We start from the raw sequence: 19,776 nt of genomic DNA on the forward strand, positions 1-19,776 counted from the left end.
TTCTACTCTTACAAACCCTAGGAACTACAAGTAAGCCTGCAGTCTGAGAGCGAAGCGCTCTATTGGGGTGATATGGTTCTATGAGGTCCCTAAGATAAGATGGGACCTGATTATTCAAAACCTTATAAGTAAGAAGAAGAATTTTAAATTCTATTCTAGAATTAACAGGAAGCCAATGAAGAGAGGCCAATATGGATGAAATATGTTCTCTCCTTCTAGTCCCTGTCAGTACTCTAGCTGCAGCATTTTGAATTAACTGAAGGCTTTTCAGGGAACTTTTAGGACAACCTGATAATAATAAATTACAATAGTCCAACCTAGAGGAAATAAATGCATGAATTAGTTTTTCAGCATCACTCTGAGACAAGACCCTTCTAATTTTAGAGATATTGCGCAAATGCAAAAAAGCAGTCCTACATATATGTTTAATATGCGCAATGAATGACATATCCTGATCAAAAATGACTCCAAGATTTCTCACAGTATTACTAGAGGTCAGGGTAATGCCATCCAGAGTAAGGATCTGGTTAGACACCATGTTTCTAAGATTTGTGGGGCCAAGTACAATAACTTCAGTTTTATCTGAGTTTAAAAGCAGGAAATTAGAGGTCATCCATGTCTTTATGTCTGTAAGACAATCCTGCAGTTTAGCTAATTGGTGTGTGTCCTCTGGCTTCATGGATAGATAAAGCTGGGTATCATCTGCGTAACAATGAAAATTTAAGCAATCATGAACAAAGAACAAAATATAAATCTTGTAACAGTCCCTTATAACATATATTCCATCATTTCATCTACAACACCATCACCTCATCAGTCACTAAACATCAATCAACAATGACCTGAATGTCATTTAAACTCTTCTATTCACTTTACTTCCAGTTTACTGTATTCCCTCATAATTTTATCCTTATACGAGGTCTATCCGTAAAGTATCGTACCTTTTTATTTTTTTCAAAAACTATATGGATTTCATTCATATGTTTTTACGTCAGACATGCTTGAACCCTCGTGCGCATGCGCGAGTTTTTCCACGCCTGTCAGTGACATCATTCGCCTGTGAGCACGCCTTGTGGAAGGAGTGGTCCCGCCCCCTCGTCGGATTTTCATTGTCTGGAAATGGCGGCATGAAAAGGACTTTTTTTCCATCAGAATTTTTTCAGAAGCTGTTAGAGACTGGCACCTGGAAACCATTCGAAAAATTGATCTGGCTTTCAGTGAAAAATTTACGGGCTTCACAGAGAATAAGGACTTTAACTACAGGTTAAGGACCCCTTTAAAGGACGGTCGGTGCGCCGCGCTGCGAGCTGCGACGATGCGGCACAAACCACTGGATCATTTCTAAGCTGATGGCTCTGTGGATACGAGACCGTCGTGTGCTCTTTCTCTGGTTATCACAAGACCTGGACATCAGCCATTTTCCGGCAGATTTTACTTTTAACAAGAGATTTTGTCATGGAAAGCCGCGCGGAGGCTTCGCGCGTCACGACCGATTCGCTGATGAAGCGAGACAAAGGAACACCTCCGTTTCGGAGTGTTAGAGGACAAGTTGGGACATGTCCAGCTCTCCACAAGTTGTTTTATACTCACTGGGCTGGTAAGCACTGAAAGCCGAGATAGACATGTCCCAGCTTGTCCTCTAACACTCCGAAACAGAGGTGTTCCTTTGTCTCGCTTCATCAGCGAATCGGTCGTGACGCGCGAAGCCTCCGCGCGGCTTTCCATGACAAAATCTCTTGTTAAAAGTAAAATCTGCCGGAAAATGGCTGATGTCCAGGTCTTGTGATAACCAGAGAAAGAGCACACGACGGTCTCGTATCCACAGAGCCATCAGCTTAGAAATGATCCAGTGGTTTGTGCCGCATCGTCGCAGCTCGCAGCGCGGCGCACCGACCGTCCTTTAAAGGGGTCCTTAAACCTGTAGTTAAAGTCCTTATTCTCTGTGAAGCCCGTAAATTTTTCACTGAAAGCCAGATCAATTTTTCGAATGGTTTCCAGGTGCCAGTCTCTAACAGCTTCTGAAAAAATTCTGATGGAAAAAAAGTCCTTTTCATGCCGCCATTTCCAGACAATGAAAATCCGACGAGGGGGCGGGACCACTCCTTCCACAAGGCGTGCTCACAGGCGAATGATGTCACTGACAGGCGTGGAAAAACTCGCGCATGCGCACGAGGGTTCAAGCATGTCTGACGTAAAAACATATGAATGAAATCCATATAGTTTTTGAAAAAAATAAAAAGGTACGATACTTTACGGACAGACCTCGTACATCTTTTTGAACTTATAAACTTTTGTACAACACTTGATTTCATCATTCAGAGCATTCCAAATATTAACTCTGTAAACAGGATACTTCTGTTTCGTAGTTGTCCGTGTAAACTTGGTCCAAAAATTATGTTTTCTTCTGTGGCCTGTGTAATAAGACTAAATAAAATAATTTTCGACAGCATCTGGTAAAATACCAAGCTTAGCTTTCCACACATTAAAAGAAATTTTTGAGTCAACAAAATCCTTAAGTTTTAGTTGATTGGTTTTGCTAAACAGGTTATTAGTAGGCTCTCTATACCTTTTTTTTGTTGACATTGTAATGACCCAGACTTCAGTGCAATAACTCAAGTATGGGAGAATCATTTAGCAATACAGCATACATGAGTTACATTCAAATAGATCATTTACTTTGAATAAAATTCCTATGCTTTTACTTTCTTTTTAATGTAATCTATATGGGCTTTCCAAGTTAATTTCTCATCCAACACAACCCCAAGAAACTTAACTTCATTAACTCTTTCAATAATAACACCATCAATGGTCATTTTTGCATTGTTGTTCTTCCTCAGATTGCCAAAAATCATATAGTTTGTTTTGTCCCAGTTTAAAGCCAGCTTATTATCATTAAACCAATTTCTCACGTTTATCATTTCTTCTCCAATTCTTTCTGTTGTTTCCAACAGATTACTTCCTGAGTAGTATATACTAGCATCATCAGCAAACATTAAAAATGTAACATTTTTGAAGATTCACACATATCATTAATAAACAAAAGAAAAAGCAAAGGCCCTAAGACCGATCCTTGTGGAACTCCACATTTATCCTCTCTGCAATCAGAATTTAGCCCATTCAGATGTAGCTACATACTGCTAACGATTTGTGCTATAACTTTGAAGCCACTGGTGTGCTGTGCCCCTGATCCCATACTTGTATAATTTTAGTAATAACAATTCATGATTTAAGGTAACAAAAGCTTTGCGTAAGTCAATAAATACTCCCACAGTGTACTCTTTTCTTTCAACTGCAGCTGTAATTGCTTCTACCAATTCAATGAGTGCTAAGCTTGTTGATCATTGAGATCTAAACCCATATTGTTTCTTGCTAATTAATTTATGCTTATCTTTTGTGTGAACCATTTCTCAAGAACTTTAGAGAACTATGAAAGCAGCGACACTGGTCACTGGTCATATCTAAAAATTATTTATTAACATTTAAAATTTACCAAGACGTCAAACACTATATGTGGCAATAATAATTTTTTTTAATATTTTTTCTTCTATCCAGATAAACAAATTTATTGACTTCTATTTCAGTTTACTCCAATACTTCAATAGTCCTGTTAACAATCCAACCACCGGATAAATGCAGAAAAAAAGAACGGGTTATACACGGCAGACAAATAAAAATGCATTGTATTACAAAGGTAAAACTGGTGTTTGAGGTGATATCAGACCTGTGTAAACGCCTCTGCACTTTTATCTGTTGTGCAGAGCTGTTACGAGGTTCAGCCACTCCCTTCTTGGCCCTTTGTCCTGGAGCTACATGTCCACAGCAGATAATTCATAACCAGCAAGATCATGATGACGATAACATCATCATCACTTGACTGTCATTGATTTATGCTCACACCCTCTTGGCTCAGACTAATCCCTGCAAACACAAAGAATATTCACTCGCTGACCACTTCATGTGGTATGCCCTGCCAGGTGTTTGGGACCCTGTTTTGCCTTCAGAACTGGTTTATTTTGATTCAACAAGCTGCTAGAAACATTCCTCTCATATCGACATGATTGCATCACACCGTCTCCTCATTGTTACACCACTGCCACCGCCGCTGTCAGTGGGATTCGAGGCAGGACATACTTTCACATTCTAGCCCGACCACCTGGTAGCATAAATCCAGACTCAGGTTCCTGATGTTAACAGACCCGGTGTGGTCTTCTGCTGCGTTAAGGTTCCAGAGATCTGGTTAACACTTTAAAATCACAGCACACTAATTCACATTAATTAATACACTAGTAAGCATTAACTAACAGATAATTAAGAGTTAACAAATGTGTGTAGTACCATTTATTAATGGTATTCATGCTAACTAAAGTATTAATATACATTATTTAATAAGCTGCAAAGGTATTGAATTCCATTAATAATAAATGTTTAGACACATCTTAATTTGCTTTTAATTAATGCTTATTACTGTGTTAATGAATGTACCCTTATTGTAATGTTATTAGTGCAATATTTTAAAAATTTATTTTTGGTTATTTGAGTTCCTAGTGACTTTCTGTCTGCTTGAACCAGTCTGGAAGGGAGGTGTTTTCACCCCGAGAACCGCAGCTCACTGGATGCGCCTGGAAATTGTGAAATACTCAAACCGCCAACAATGACACCACAATCAAAGTCACTTAAATTATGTTTCCTCCACATTATGTTACTCAGTTTGAACTTCAGCAAATCCTCTTCACAATGTCTGCAACTCAAAAAGCACCCAGCTGGTTCTGAGACGTGGCTGGCTGATGATGAGACACCTGCTTTTTAAGGAGCAGTTTAAACAGGGGTACCCGGGACTGAAGTGGCCAGTGTGTGTACAACAGAAACACAAGAGGTTTCAGCCTCATCTCTGCGCGGTGTAAAGTGTGTAAAATGAAATCGATAACACGTAGAAAGCTCTCAGTGAGTGCAGAGTCCACCAACGATGCACCAGGAAATGGTTCCACTCTTCATAGAGTACAGAAACACAACCAAAGACAGCTGCTAACTCCAGCACATTTGGTCCTAAGTTTAAAATAATAACAATAAAATAAATAATTGTTGGAGACGTACAGAAGACTTTGGGAATTCATATGAAGATGAAGACGAGAAGATACAAGCTGCTAGAGATGAAAAGACAAAGCATGACGCTAAGCTAATTGTTAGCTTCCTAAGTAGCTTGTAAATAATTAATAACTGCAGGCTGTCGCTATTAACTATTAAAATTGTGGCTGTCAAAATAAAGCGTTAATTTAGATTAATTACAATACCTATCAGGCCTTCAGTCACACTTTGCTCCATTTTGTTTTGACGTCAGTGACTTGGTCTGTAAATAAAGACCGTTTTCTGAGCAATAAACGTGTTAATGTCCATACTTTTGTTTTTGTTTTTTTACCAAAGTAACTTGCTTTGATAACTTATTGTTAAATCTCAAATGTGGGAGTTTGTGCATTTACTGACGTTCACGCACAAAATGTTGATTCGGTTTTAATGACCATTAATTAACGTCGTCACTGAACGCGAACAGGCTTAAAACACATTAAAAACATTTGTTTTTCATCCGGATTTTAATGTTCAATGGACAAATTTAAAATATGAAATCTAATAAGATAATTATTAAAGGAGTCATATTGTGCAGAAAGAATCAGCCTCCAAACTCCCACAATTGTTTTTATAGACATTCTTTATAATATATCCTTTTATTGTCATTGTACACATAAATACAATGAAATCTGCATGCATTTAATCCATCCAAATTACACTTAGACAGTAATTCTCCCAATTTAAGACCAATTTACAGCTTGTTTAATACCTCCCTGATATGTAACAAAAATAACCCTGATCCTTTTTTACCTGATTATTAAATGCCCCAAACACACACAGATCTGAGTTTTTTTAAATATACCTGCAATTAAATGATTCAGATTAATCACAAACCCTGTAATCACATTATTTTTTAATAACCTGACAGCACTAATTAAAATATGTATGCTGTGTGTGTGTGTGTGTGTTTCAGATGGTTTTCTCAGAGTCACCGCTGCAGAGGTTCATGCCACGGAATGGGACACCTTTGTCATCATCATGTTATACACCAGTTATGTTTCACTGTGAATTTTGAATAAATTTTTGTACTTTTTGCTAAAATGTCTCCACTTTTGTGTAACATCATTTTGATTTGTAAAAGTTACCAAGGTTTACTGATTTAAAGGCTAACAGTTTGAAAAGCTGTTTAAGCATAATCCAGTAGTAAAATAAGCTTTACATTTAATGGGGTCATAAATGTAAATGTAACAGACAGTAAAACGGGTTGTTCAAAATTCCTTGATGTAATGGTGCCTTCACTGAAGTGACTAAACCTTTTTGTTTATGTTAAATACCATTTGGTAAAATCTCAGTTTAGACATGATTATTCCAGCATCTGTGTAAAGATTCAGCCAGGTGTAGTGTGCAGTGTCTTCTGGAGCGGCAAAACCCAAATTAAAAATTCTTAGAAATGAACCAAAATGTTTTTTTTACTGTTGACTCAGAATGAAATGACAAATTATGATACAGTCACATGAGTCAAATTGTTTACTGCAACAAAAAAGAGCAAATACACACACACACACACACAAAAAGCAACACAAACTATACGTATAAGTTTCATGTGTCTGTAGTCTGGGGTGGGGGCGCAGGTCACATGCCCCAGTCATGCATCGCGTGCACAAGGTCACCCAGCATGCCAAGATATGCCTGATTAAATGCAGCTTCCACCACCGTTGCTTCCTCAAGGATCAGTCGGATGTGTCGATCACACTGAACCCAGTTCAGCTTCAGCCTCAAGATCACTCAAGATGGTGAGATTCTCCTGCTGGAACAGGCTCCCTTTATCTCTTGCCTGGACAATAATGAAGGTAGAAATGGGAAAGAAAGTTTAAAAAACTTAAAAAAAAAAATTTGCTGGACCTTTGTGGGATTTATGACAATATTTATGGCTTCTGGATTTTTTTTTTTTTGGTGGGGGGGTGTCACCCTGTCATATTTGGGAAAGTTAAGGTGATGTGAGACACGTTATTCTTACCTGTGATGACACGTTGCTGTGTGGTGCTGGACGTTGATACAGATGTTGAAGCTGGTGTTCGAACCCTCCTCGCTTATGGAACTGGATTCTCAACAAAAACACAAAATGGCGACATGTCCAAAAAAAAAAAAAACATCACCGTAACGGCACTAAATGAGTCAAATGTACACGTTTGTCGTCTTGCTGACTTCAGGTGTTTTTCTGTCAGAAGTTAATACTTTAAAGCAGAGCATGGGGTTAGCTAGCTCGCTAGTTAGCAGTCAGCTAGCTCACTGTGTCCGCGTACATGAGACAACGATGTTACTTTAACACAAGTTTGTTAAAGTGTGCTTCCCACCAATAGGATAAGTAACGTTAAACGGTGCTTTCAAGCAGACTACAGTCACAAAAACACTTACCATCCGTCGCTTCCAACAAAGCCGTGGCCCAGTCGCGGCCATCCTGCCTCCGGGTGCTCGTCAGTCGGTGTCCGTAAACAGCGTTCCTGCGGTCGAACCGTTTCCAGCCCTTACGGTCCGACCTACTCCGGTCATTGTGGTCCTTTAATCACTTTTAAGCTTTTTCAGCTGTTCTCTGAGTTGCTGTAATGTCCGGTGAGCCGAATGGGGCCTCTTTTCGGATCACTTCATCCACCTCTCTGTATTCTCTCCTCCGCCACCAAACATAAACGTCCGCAGCTCATCCACAGACCACGATGTGGTTTTGTGCACGTAAAAAAAAAAAAAAACTCGCCGTGAAACGAAAGAAAACGACGGTCGCTGTAACGCCGCTGTGACTATTTAAAAATGGCGGGTTTTGATTTTCCTCTCAGACGGCGCACTCATGACTCGTCCAGTGACGACGTTCTCTGACCAATCAGTGGCCAGCAGCCTGTTGACGTCACATTTTAGTATCGGCTCGGCTCGCTTGGAACCTCTCCCGAGCAGGTACTAAAAATAAGGACCCGGTACCAGATACCACCGTAATGGAAAAGCAAAAAAAACGAGTAGAGTCGAGCCGAGTAGTGCTACTTTTGTGAAAAGCGCCTTTAGAGTGAGCACTGGTCCACCCCCCTTGTCGGATTTTTATTGTCAGTGAAATGGCTGAGAGGCTGCCGCTTTGCTCCATGAATTTTTTTTCAGAAACTGTTAGAGACAGCCAGTTGGAAACCATTCGAAAGATTCAGATGGATTTCGGTGAAGATTCTGTCGGTATCACACAGATTAAGGACCATTAAAACTGGATTAAAAAAAACGGCCCACGGCGGCGGAGGGCGCACCACGCCCCGAGTGGCCATCGACAGGCTGGAACGAGCAGATCACTTCCAAATTTAAGGCTCTGTTGATGCAGGACGTCGTGTGACTAGCAGAGAAGTTTCAGAAGAGGTCGGGATCAGCACTTTATCGGCACATTCCACTGTTAAAGTAGATTTTGTAATGAAAGACGTGCGGAGGATTTTACGCGTCGGCACGCAGCCGCTCATTGCGCGCAACAAAAAAAAACACCTCCGTGTTGGAAACCATTCAGAAGATTCAGACGGCTTTTGATGGCTTTTCAGTCGAGTGAGTATCCGAGAAATTGTTTAACAGCTGGGCATGTTCCAACTTGTCCTGCGAGACTTCCAACACGGAGGTGTTGTTTGTCCAGCGGTTGTGAGGGGCTGCGTCCCGACACGCGAATCCGTCCGCACGTCTTTCATTACAAAATCTCCTTTAACAGTGGAATGTGCTGATAAAGTGCTGATCCCGACCTCTTCTGAAACTTCTCTGCTAGTCACACGACGTCCTGCATCAACAGAGCCTTAAATTTGGAAGTGATCTGCTCGTTCCAGCCTGTCGATGGCCACTCGGGGCGCGGTGCACCCTCCGCCGCCATGGTTTTAATCCAGTTTTAATGGTCCTTAATCCGTATGATACCGACAGAATCTTCACCGACATCCATCTGAATCTTTCGAATGGTTTCCAACTGGCTGTCTCTAACAGTTTCTGAAAAAAAATTCATGGAGCAAAGCGGCAGCCTCTCAGCCATTTCACTGACAATAAAAATCTGACTCAAAGCCTGCCCACAGGTGAATGACGCAACCGACAGGCGTGAAAAAACTCACGCATGCGCACAAAGGTTCAAGCTTGTCTGATGCAAGCGCACATGATTCAAATCCATATAGTTTTTGAAAAAATAAAAAGGTCAGATACTTTTCTAACAGGCCTCGTATGATGTTTTTATGTCATGGAAATTAAAAAAAAAAAAAACTTTCTGCAATGTCAAAAATCCTCCTCATTATTACAGTGCACTCCATAGTAATAATCTGATTATTACCTCAGTGTTTGTTGCAGAATAACACTTGAATTTTTATAAAATTTGGTTGAAATTTGAATGGGTGCAACCTGAAAGAGTAAATGATACACATTATTTTCCTTCTAGTTTTTGGTTTGGCTTGGCTAAACCAAATCCAAATACACCAGCAGGTATTTCAAAAATACACGTCTGGTATCAAATACGGTAAAATTTCAAAACTGTTGTCGTCTCGGTTGTGAAACATGAAAAACAACAACATACCTCAAACCAAAATGTGATTTCCTGAGTCCTCGAGGGCTCGTGCACACAGAAATGCAAAAAACTCTCAAACTTTGTAGCCTCAATTTGCTGCTTTGAAGGTAAAATAAATCCAATCGGCTGAACTCTCTGTTCGGACTAACAGTGCCAGCAGAAGGCGGGGATTCACCTGAGGCCTCCTGCAGACTGCAAGTAGTTTAGAGAGTGGGGATCCCCGTTGAGTGTAACTGCACAGGGCTTGAGCAAACAACATGGTGACCTTTGGACCTGGATGTGAGACAGGCAGTAAAACAACAGCGCAGGTGCACAGCTTCAGCCAATCACAGCAGCACACAAACGGTCAGGTATGTAACACACCCTGAGATCACTCTGCAGAATATAGATTCTACCAATTATAGATGTGTGAAACAAGTCCACCGTAAAGAACAAACATTTAATGGGTTGAGTTCATAATACTTTGAGTCACACAATGTTTTTAGAATCAGAGTGATCTGCAAACGTAGCAGCTCAGCGTCAAAACAACGTACAACTTATTGATTGAAGCTTTTTAACAAACACTGACGCAGCATCATCATCAGTGGACTGACAAATATATTTTATTTAGGCTGCTTCAGTTTTACTCGGGGTCACCACAACAAGTTGACTTGGCTGACGTTTGACGCTGGGTTCCCTTCTTGATGCAGAGGTGCAAGAAGAATCCAGGGACCTTCTGTTTCGGTTACCCGCTTTAACTTAACCATCATGTTGTTTGGCCACTAGGCAATCACACTATCTTTGAATTTGGTTAGCCGAGTACTAGACATTTGCCTTTGACTTTAGTCCCACTAATCCTTTGACCTTAGGTCCTAAATTATTTCTTTGACCTTAGTTAGCCGCTAAATTATGTCTTTGACCTTAATTAGCCGCTAAATTATTCTTTTGACCTTAGTTAGCCGCAAAATTAATCCTTTGACCTTAGTTGAACACTAAATTATTCCACTGGCCTTAGTTAGCCTCTAAATTATTCCTTTGACCTGAGTTAGCCGCTAAATTATTCCTTTGACCTGAGTTAGCCGCTAAATTATTCCTTTGAAGTTAGTTAGCTGCCAAATTATTCCTTTGGCCTTAGTTAGCCACTAAATTATTCCTTTGGTCTTAGTTAGATGCCAAATTATTCCTTTGACCTTAGCCGCTAAATTATTCATTTGAAGTCAGTTAGCTCCCCCTCTAGCTGCCACCTTATCGTGGTGGGGGAGTTTGCGTACCCGGATGATCCTAGGAGCTATGCTGTCGGGGGCTTTGTGCTCCCTGTAGGGTCTCCCAAGGCAAACAGGTCCTAGGTGACGGGTCAGACTAAGGGCAGTTCAGAACCTCCATGACCAGTAAAAGATCAAGGACCGAGACATCGCCCGGTATGGCGGAGTTTCACCCTTTAGCCAGGCCTGGGGTTGGGGCTCGTACGCGAGCGCCTGGTGGTCGGGCCTTAGCCCATGGGGCCCGGCCGGGCTCAGCCCGAAAGAGTGATGTGGGCCCGCCCTCCTGTGGGTTCACCACCTGCAGAGGGGGCCATGGGGGTCGGGTGCAGAGAGGATTGGGTGGCGGTCGAGGGAGGGTGGCCCTGGCGGCCCGGTCCATGCTCACAGCCCCTGGCTGTTGGGACGTGGAATGTCACCTCGCTAGGGGGGAAGGAGCCTGAGCTTGTGCGGGAGGTTGAGAGATACCGACTAGAGATAGTCGGGCTCACCTCCACGCACAGCTTGGGCTCTGGTACCCAACTCCTGGAGAGGGGCTGGACGCTTCATTTTTCTGGCGTCGCCCACAGGGAGAGGCGGAGAGCTGGGGTCGCATTGCTTATTGCTCCCCAGCTCAGTCGCCAAGTGTTGGAGTTCACTCCGGTGAACGAGAGGGTCGCGTCCCTACGCCTTCAGGTCGGGGACAGGTCTCTCACCGTTGTCTCGGCCTACGGGCCGAGCAGCAGTGCAGAGTACCCGACCTTCCTGGAGTCCTTGGGAGGGGCACTAGATAGCGCTCCGACTGGGGACTCCATTGTTCTCCTGGGGGATTTCAACGCCCACGTGTATGGCGACAGTGAGACCTGGAGGGGGGTGATCGGGAATCACGGCCTCCCCGATCTGAACCCGAGTGGTGTTCAGTTGTTGGACTTCTGTGCTAGTCACAGTTTGTCCATCACGAACACCATGTTCGAGCACAAGGGTGTCCATAAGTGCATGTGGCACCAGGACACCCTGAGCCGGAGGTCGATGATCGACTTTGTAGTCATCTCATCTGACCTTCGGCCACGTGTCTCGGACACTCGAGTGAAGAGAGGGGCAGAGCTGTTGACTGATCACCACCTGGTGGTGAGTTGGATCCGCTGGGAGGGTAGGAAGCCGGTCAGACCTGGCAGGCCCAAACGTATCGTGAGGGTCTGCTGGGAATGACTGGCGGAACCCTCTGTCAGCGAGGTCTTCAACTCCCACCTCCGGGAGAGCTTCTCCCAGATCCCGGGGGAGGTTGGAGACACAGAGTCCGAGTGGACCATGTTCTCCACCTCCATTGTCGATGCGGCTGCTCGTAGCTGTGGTCGCAAGGTCTCTGGTGCTGTCACGGCGGCAATCCCCGAACCCGGTGGTGGACACCGGAAGTAAGGGATGCCGTCAAGCTGAAGAAGGAGTCCTACTTATCTTTGTTGGTAGGTGGGACCCCAGAGGCAGCTGACAGGTACCGGCAGGCCAAGCGTGCCGCAGCCCGTGCGGTCGCAGAGGCAAAAACTCGGGTCTGGGAGGAGTTCGAGGAGGCTATGGAGGAGGACTATCAGTCGGCCTCGAAGAGATTCTGGCAAACCGTCCGACGCCTCAGGAGGCGGAAGCAGCTCTGCACCAGCACTGTTTACGGTGCGGGTGGGGAGCTGTTGACCCTGACTGGGGATGTTGTCGGGCAGTGGAAGGAGTACTTCGAGGATCTCCTCAATCCCATCGTCACGTCTTCCGAAGAGGAAGCAGAGACTGGGGACTCAGAGGCGGACTCATCCATTACCCAGGCCAAAGTCACCGAGGTGGTTAGAAAGCTCCTCGGTGGCAAGGCTCCTGGGGTGGATGAAATCCGTCCTGAGTACCTTAAGTCTCTGGATGTTGTGGGGCTGTCTTGGCTGACATGCCTCTGCAACATCGCATGGCGATCGGGGACAGTGCCTCTGGATTGGCAGACCGGGGTGGTGGTCCCTCTGTTTAAGAAGGGGGGCCGCAGGGTGTGTTCCAACTATAGGGGGATCACACTTCTCAGCTGCCCCGGTAAGGTCTATTCCAGAGAACTGGAGAGGAGAATTCGACCGATGGTCGAACCTCGGATTCAGGAGAAGCAGTGTGGTTTTCGTCCTGGTCGCGGCACACTGGACCAGCTCTACACGCTCCATCGGGTGCTCGAGGGTTCATGGGAGTTTGCCCAACCAGTCCACATGTGTTTTGTGGATCTGGAGAAGGCGTTCGACCGTGTCCCTCGGGGCACCCTGTGGGGAGTGCTTCGGGAGTACGGGGTCCAGGGTCCTTTGCTAAGGGCTATCCGGTCCCTGTAAGACCGCAGCAGGAGCTTGGTTCGCATTGCCGGTAGTAAGTCCAACCTGTTTCCAGTGCACGTTGGCCTCCGCCAGGCCTGCCCTTTGTCACCGGTTCTGTTCATTATTTTTATGGACAGAATTTCTAGGCGCAGCCAGGGTGTAGAGGGGGTCTGGTTTGGGAACCACAGAATCTCGTCTCTGCTGTTTGCGGACGATGTGGTTCTGTTGGCTTCGTCAAATCAGGACCTTCAGCGTGCACTGGGGCGGTTTGCAGCCGAGTGTGAAGCGTCCAGGATGAAAATCAGCACCTCCAAACGAAGCCATGGTTCTCGACCGGAAAAAGGTGCTTTGCCCTCTTCAGGTCGGTGGAGTGTCCTTGCCTCAAGTGGAGGAGTTTAAGTATCTCGGGGTCTTGTTCACGAGTGAGGGACGGATGGAGTGTGAGATCGATAGACGGATCGGTGCAGCATCTGCAGTGATGCGGCCGCTGTATCGGACCGTCGTGGTGAAGAGAGCGCTGAGTAGGGGGGCAAAGCTCTCGATTTACCGATCGATCTACGTTCCGATCCTCACCTATGGTCATGAGATTTGGCTCATGACCGAAAGAACGAGATCGCGAGTACAAGCGGCCGAGATGAGTTTCCTCCGCAGGGTGGCTGGGCGCTCCCTTAGAGATAGGGTGAGGAGCTCGGTCACTCGGGAGGAGCTCGGAGTCGAGCCGCTGCTCCTCCACGTTGAAAGGAGTCAGTTGAGGTGGCTCGGGCATCTTTTCCGGATGCCCCCTGGACGTCTCGCTGGAGAGGTGTTCCGGGCACGTCCCACTGGGAGGAGGCCCCAGGGAAGACCCAGGACACGCTGGAGGGACTACATCTCTCAGCTGGCTTGGGAACGCCTTGGGGTTCCCCCGGAGGAGCTGGGGGAGGTATGTTTGGATCGGGAGGTCTGGGCGGCTTTGCTTGAGCTGCTGCCCCCGCAAACAGACTCCGGATAAAGCGGAAGAAAATAGATGGATGGATGGATGGAAGTTAGTTAGCTGCCAAATTATTCCTTTGGCCTTAGTTAGTCACTAAATTATTCCTTTGGTCTGAGTTAGGTGCCAAATTATTCCTTTGACCTTAGTTAGCCGCTAAATTATTCCTTTGGTCTTAGTTAGGCGCCAAATTATTCCTTTGACCTTAGCCGCAAAATTATTCCTTTGGACTTAGTTAGCCGCTATATTATTCCTTTGACCATAGTTAGCTGCCAAATTATTCCTTTGACCTTAGTTAGCCGCTAAATTATTCCTTTGACCTTAGTTAGCCTCCAAATTATTCCTTTGACCTTAGTTAGCTGCTAAATTATTCTTTTGACCTTAGTTAGCCGCAAAATTAATCCTTTGACCTTAGTTGAACGCTAAATTATTCCATTGGGCTTAGTCAGACCCGGCACCACGAGGGGGCGTTTGTGGGCGACGCCCCCTCATGTCATCAACCCCGCCCCCTCGGATGTGAGAGTTATCAAAAATAAAAATTAAAATACTGGAAAATATAGCAAAATATTAGTTATTCAATAATATCACGTATTTAACAAATAAACCAAATTAATTAACTAAAGTAATTTATTTTAAAACAAACGGATATGGTGTGTTGTGTTCAAGCGATTTGATAGGTTGAGGGTTGCGCTTGTCAGTGCGGCAGAGGGCAAGGATCCCGAGTCCAGCGAGTATGACAAGGTGGACAAAGCATGCTCGATTTATTCAAGCAGTGTCAGAGCTGGAGTTCCTGGGATTCGTCAAGTCCACCAAGCAAAAGGCAGATCATGCAGCACGACTCACTTGGGGAGGGTGTTAATGCTGCGTTTACACATAACGATGACAAGTCACGAATGTCATTTTTCTGTCATTCATAACACATTCCTGACATTCTTAATGTGACTTAACGCATCTGAATAGGTTTCTTAATAGTGCGTGTTGGTGCATGATATTCTTGATATTTGTGGAGCACGTTTTTGCCTGTCAAAAAAATCTTCCACGAATGTCACACACCACCCTCATTTCGTCTCACGTCGTGGAGGTCGCAACTGAGCGTATTTATCCGTCTTGATGAGTATTGATCCTTAATAGAACGTGACAACATTCGTAGTGGTTCCTGTGATGGTTCTTGGAGCCCAAACTATCACGCGTTATTACGAAGTGACACGGAAACTGTCAAGTTTTGACACGACTTGTAACGCGGCGTCACATTTCACTGCGCGCCACGACGAATCAGTTTTCTGTCACGTGCGCACAATTAAACTCGGCTCCAAGTGTCGTTCCACAGTTCCTGCTGAAGCTCCTCAGGATGCTCCTGCAGGTGTTCCACCTGCTGTTGTAACCAATGAGCGGGAGAACGAGTCTGAGCCAGAGGAGCGAGAGGAGACTCACGTGCAACCAGACATCTCTGCACCTCCTCCAGTCCGGCGGAGGAAGAAGCGCGTGCACAATTAAACCCTGCTGCATCGCATTCAGTTTGACTGCTGACACCAAGTCGGCTAAAAGTCTAATTTCTGTGCTCTTCAGCGCGCTCCTGCAGGTGTTCCACCTGCTGCATGTGCCTGATGTTTGGGAAAATGCGCGAGACGAGACCCGCATGAAGCCACACATCTGGCTCTGTCCTCCTCCTCCTCTCTGCACCACAACATGGCACAGAGCCCAACTATGCAGGCAGTCACAAAGTTCTTCAGAAAAAATGGAGCGATCTGAATTCGGTTGGATGAATATGGGTGTGTGTGTGGAGACAATTCACCTCGTTCACAACGTGACAGAACTTAACGATGCGCTGTTATGCGCAATAGTGCGCAACAATACAATTCTCAGGTGTCAGGTGTCCTCAGGAACTGCTGCAACCTGTTACCACACGTTACGATTAATGGCACATGTTGCTGGAGAATTATCAGGAACCATTACGCACAGTCAAGAATAGTGTTCCGTGTTGTTGCGCGCTATTGCGCGTAACAGCGCATCAAGTTCTGTCACGTTGTGAACGAGGTGAATTGTCTCCACACACACACCCATTCATCCAACCGAATTCAGATCGCTACAGTTTTTCAGAAGAACTTTGTGACTGCATGCGTAGTTGGGCTCTGTGCCATGGAGTGGTGCACATGCCCAGTTACGCTGTGTTTGCGCTTGTGATGGAGGGCTGTATGTGGGGTTAATCTACTGTCTCGTGTCGTTTCTCAGATCAGTTGTTGGTTTGGTTTTGTGGTATGCAGATCACTTGACCGAGGGTCTATACGTTCAAATAATAATTAAAAAAATACTGTCATCACGCTTTAATCTTACTCAGTCTCTTACAACGTCGTAGCCTAAATACATGAGCTTTCCAGGAGCGCACCCAATTCATTACGCACGCTCAGAGGCATGGCTCCTCCGGTGCGCTTTTTTTTTGGGGGGGGGGGGGGCAACCCCCCCCCCTGTGATAAACCATCACCCCCTTAATATTTGTTTTCTGGCGCCGGGCTTGGGCTTAGTTAGCCTCTAAATTATTCCTTTGATCTGAGTTAGCCACTAAATTATTCCTTTGGTCTTAGTTAGCTGCCAAATTATTCCATTGGCCTTAGTTAACCGCTAAATTATTCCTTTGGTCTTAGACGCCAAATTATTCCTGTGACCTTAGTTAGCTGCTAAATTATTCTTTTGACCGTAGTTAACTGCCAAATTATTGCTTTGACCTTAGCCTCCAAATTATTCCCTTGACCTTAGTTAGCTGCCAAATTATTCCTTTGACCGTAGTTAGCCACTATATTATTCCTTTGTCCTTAGCTAGCCTCCAAATTATTCCTTTGACCGTAGTTAGCTGCCAAATTATTCCTTTGACCTTAGTTAGCCGGTAAATTATTCCTTTGACCTTAGTTAGCCGCTAAATTATTCTTTTGACCTTAGTTAGCCGCAAAATTAATCCTTTGACCTTAGTTGAACGCTAAATTATTCCAATGGGCTTAGTTAGCCTCTAAATTATTCCTTTGACTGTAGTTAGCTGCCAAATTATTCCTTTGACCGTAGTTAAAAGCCAAATTATTCCTTTGACCTTAGTTAGCCTCCAAATTATTCCCTTGACCTTAGTTAGCTGCTAAATTATTCCTTTGACCTTAGTTAGCCTCCAAATTATTCCTCTGGCCTAAGTTAGCTGTCAAATTATTCATTTGACCGTAGTTAGCCTCTAAATTATTCCTTTGGCCTAAGTTAGCTGTCAAATTATTCATTTGACCTTAGTTAGCCTCCAAATTATTCCTTTGGCCTAAGTTAGCTGTCAAATTATTCCTTTGACCTTAGTTAGCCTCCAAATTATTCCTTTGGCCTAAGTTAGCTGTCAAATTATTCATTTGACCTTAGTTAGCGGCTAAATTATTCTTTTGACCGTAGTTAGCCGCTAAAGTATTGGTTTGACCTTAGTTAGCCTCCAAATTATTCCCTTGACCTTAGTTAGCTGCCAAATTATTCCTTTGACCGTAGTTAGCCGCCAAATTATTCCTTTGACCGTAGCCACTAAATTATTCCTTTGGTCTTAGTTAGGTGTCAAATTATTCCTTTGACCTTAGTTAGCTGCTAAATTATTCCTTTGGTCTTAGTCAGGTGCCAAATTATTCCTTTGACCTTAGCCGCTAAATTATTCCTTTGGACTTAGTTAGCCCCTATATTATTCCTTTGACCGTAGTTAGCTGCCAAATTATTCCTTTGACCTTAGTTAGCCTCCAAATTATTCCCTTGACCTTAGTTAGCTGCCAAATTATTCCTTTGACCGTAGTTAGCCGCCAAATTATTCCTTTGACTGTAGCCACTAAATTATTCCTTTGGTCTTAGTTAGATGCCAAATTATTCCTTTGACCTTAGTTAGCTGCTAAATTATTCCTTTGGTCTTAGTTAGGTGCCAAATTATTCCTTTGACCTTAGCCGCTAAATTATTCCTTTGGACTTAGTTAGCCGCTATATTATTCCTTTGACCGTAGAGCTGCCAAATTATTCCGTTGACCTTAGTTAGCCTCCAAATGATTCCTTTGACCTTAGTTAGCCTCCAAAATGATTCCTTTGACCTTAGTTAGCGTCCAAATTATTCCTTTGGTCTAAGTTAGCTGTCAAATGATTCCTTTGACCTTAGTTAGCCGCTAAATTATTCCTTTGACCTTAGTTAGCTACTAAATTATTCTTTTGACCGTAGTTAGCTGCCAAATTATTCCTTTGACCTTAGTTAGCCTCCAAATTATTCCCTTGACCTTAGTTAGCTGCCAAATTATTCCTTTGACCGTAGTTAGCCGCCAAATTATTCCTTTGACCGTAGCCACTAAATTATTCCTTTGGTCTTAGGTAGGTGCCAAATTATTCCTTTGACCTTAGTTAGCTGCTAAATTATTCCTTTGGTCTTAGTCAGGTGCCAAATTATTCCTTTGACCTTAGCCGCTAAATTATTCCTTTGGACTTAGTTAGCCGCTACATTATTCCTTTGACCGTAGCGCTGCCAAATTATTCCATTGACCTTAGTTAGCCTCCAAATGATTCCTTTGACCTTAGTTAGCCTCCAAAATGATTCCTTTGACCTTAGTTAGCGTCCAAATTATTCCTTTGGTCTAAGTTAGCTGTCAAATGATTCCTTTGACCTTAGTTAGCCGCTAAATTATTCCTTTGACCTTAGTTAGCTACTAAATTATTCTTTTGACTGTAGTTAGCTGCCAAATTATTCCTTTGACCTTAGTTAGCCTCCAAATTATTCCCTTGACCTTAGTTAGCTGCCAAATTATTCCTTTGACCGTAGTTAGCCGCCAAATTATTCCTTTGACCGTAGCCACTAAATTATTCCTTTGGTCTTAGGTAGGTGCCAAATTATTCCTTTGACCTTAGTTAGCTGCTAAATTATTCCTTTGGTCTTAGTCAGGTGCCAAATTATTCCTTTGACCTTAGCCGCTAAATTATTCCTTTGGACTTAGTTAGCCGCTATATTATTCCTTTGACCGTAGAGCTGCCAAATTATTCCATTGACCTTAGTTTGCCTCCAAATGATTCCTATGACCTTAGTTAGCCTCCAAAATGATTCCTTTGACCTTAGTTAGCGTCCAAATTAGTCCTTTGGTCTAAGTTAGCTGTCAAATGATTCCTTTGACCTTAGTTAGCCGCTAAATTATTCCTTTGACCTTAGTTAGCTACTAAATTATTCTTTTGACCGTAGTTAGCTGCCAAATGATTGCTTTGACCTTAGCCTCCAAATTATTCCCTTGACCTTAGTTAGCTGCCAAATTATTCCTTTGACCGTAGTTAGCTTCCAAATTATTCCTTTGACCGTACAGCAGCCAAATGATTCCTTTGACCTTAGCCTCCAAATTATTCCCTTGACCTTAGTTAGCTGCCAAATTATTCCTTTGACCGTAGTTAGCCTCCAAATTATTCCTTTGACCTTAGTTAGCCTCCAAATGATTCCTTTGACCTTAGCCTCCAAATTATTCCTTTGACCGTAGTTAGCCTCCAAATGATTCCTTTGACCTTAGTTATCCTCTAAATTATTCCTTTGACTGTATAGCTGCCAAATTATTCCTTTGACCTTAGTTAGCCTCTAAATTATTCCTTTGACCGTAGTTAGCCTCCAAATTATTCCTTTGACCTTAGTTAGCCTCCAAATGATTCCTTTGA

The 19,776-nt window shown here is 43.7% G+C and overlaps 1 protein-coding gene across 1 annotated transcript in view; it reads right to left on the reverse strand.

Annotated features, from left to right (window-relative positions):
• LOC117529215 (phospholipid-transporting ATPase ID-like) overlaps positions 1-9,718 on the reverse strand; it is a 65,156-nt gene extending 55,438 nt beyond the window's left edge. Inside the window, exon 1 of the mRNA XM_034191935.1 lies at positions 9,614-9,718. The gene's annotated coding sequence lies outside the window, so the exon portion shown is untranslated. The remainder of the gene's footprint in view (positions 1-9,613) is intronic.
• Positions 9,719-19,776: the final 10,058 nt, after the last annotated feature.

This window comes from Thalassophryne amazonica, chromosome 17 (genome assembly GCF_902500255.1).
Source record: "Thalassophryne amazonica chromosome 17, fThaAma1.1, whole genome shotgun sequence".
NCBI lineage: Eukaryota > Metazoa > Chordata > Actinopteri > Batrachoidiformes > Batrachoididae > Thalassophryne > Thalassophryne amazonica.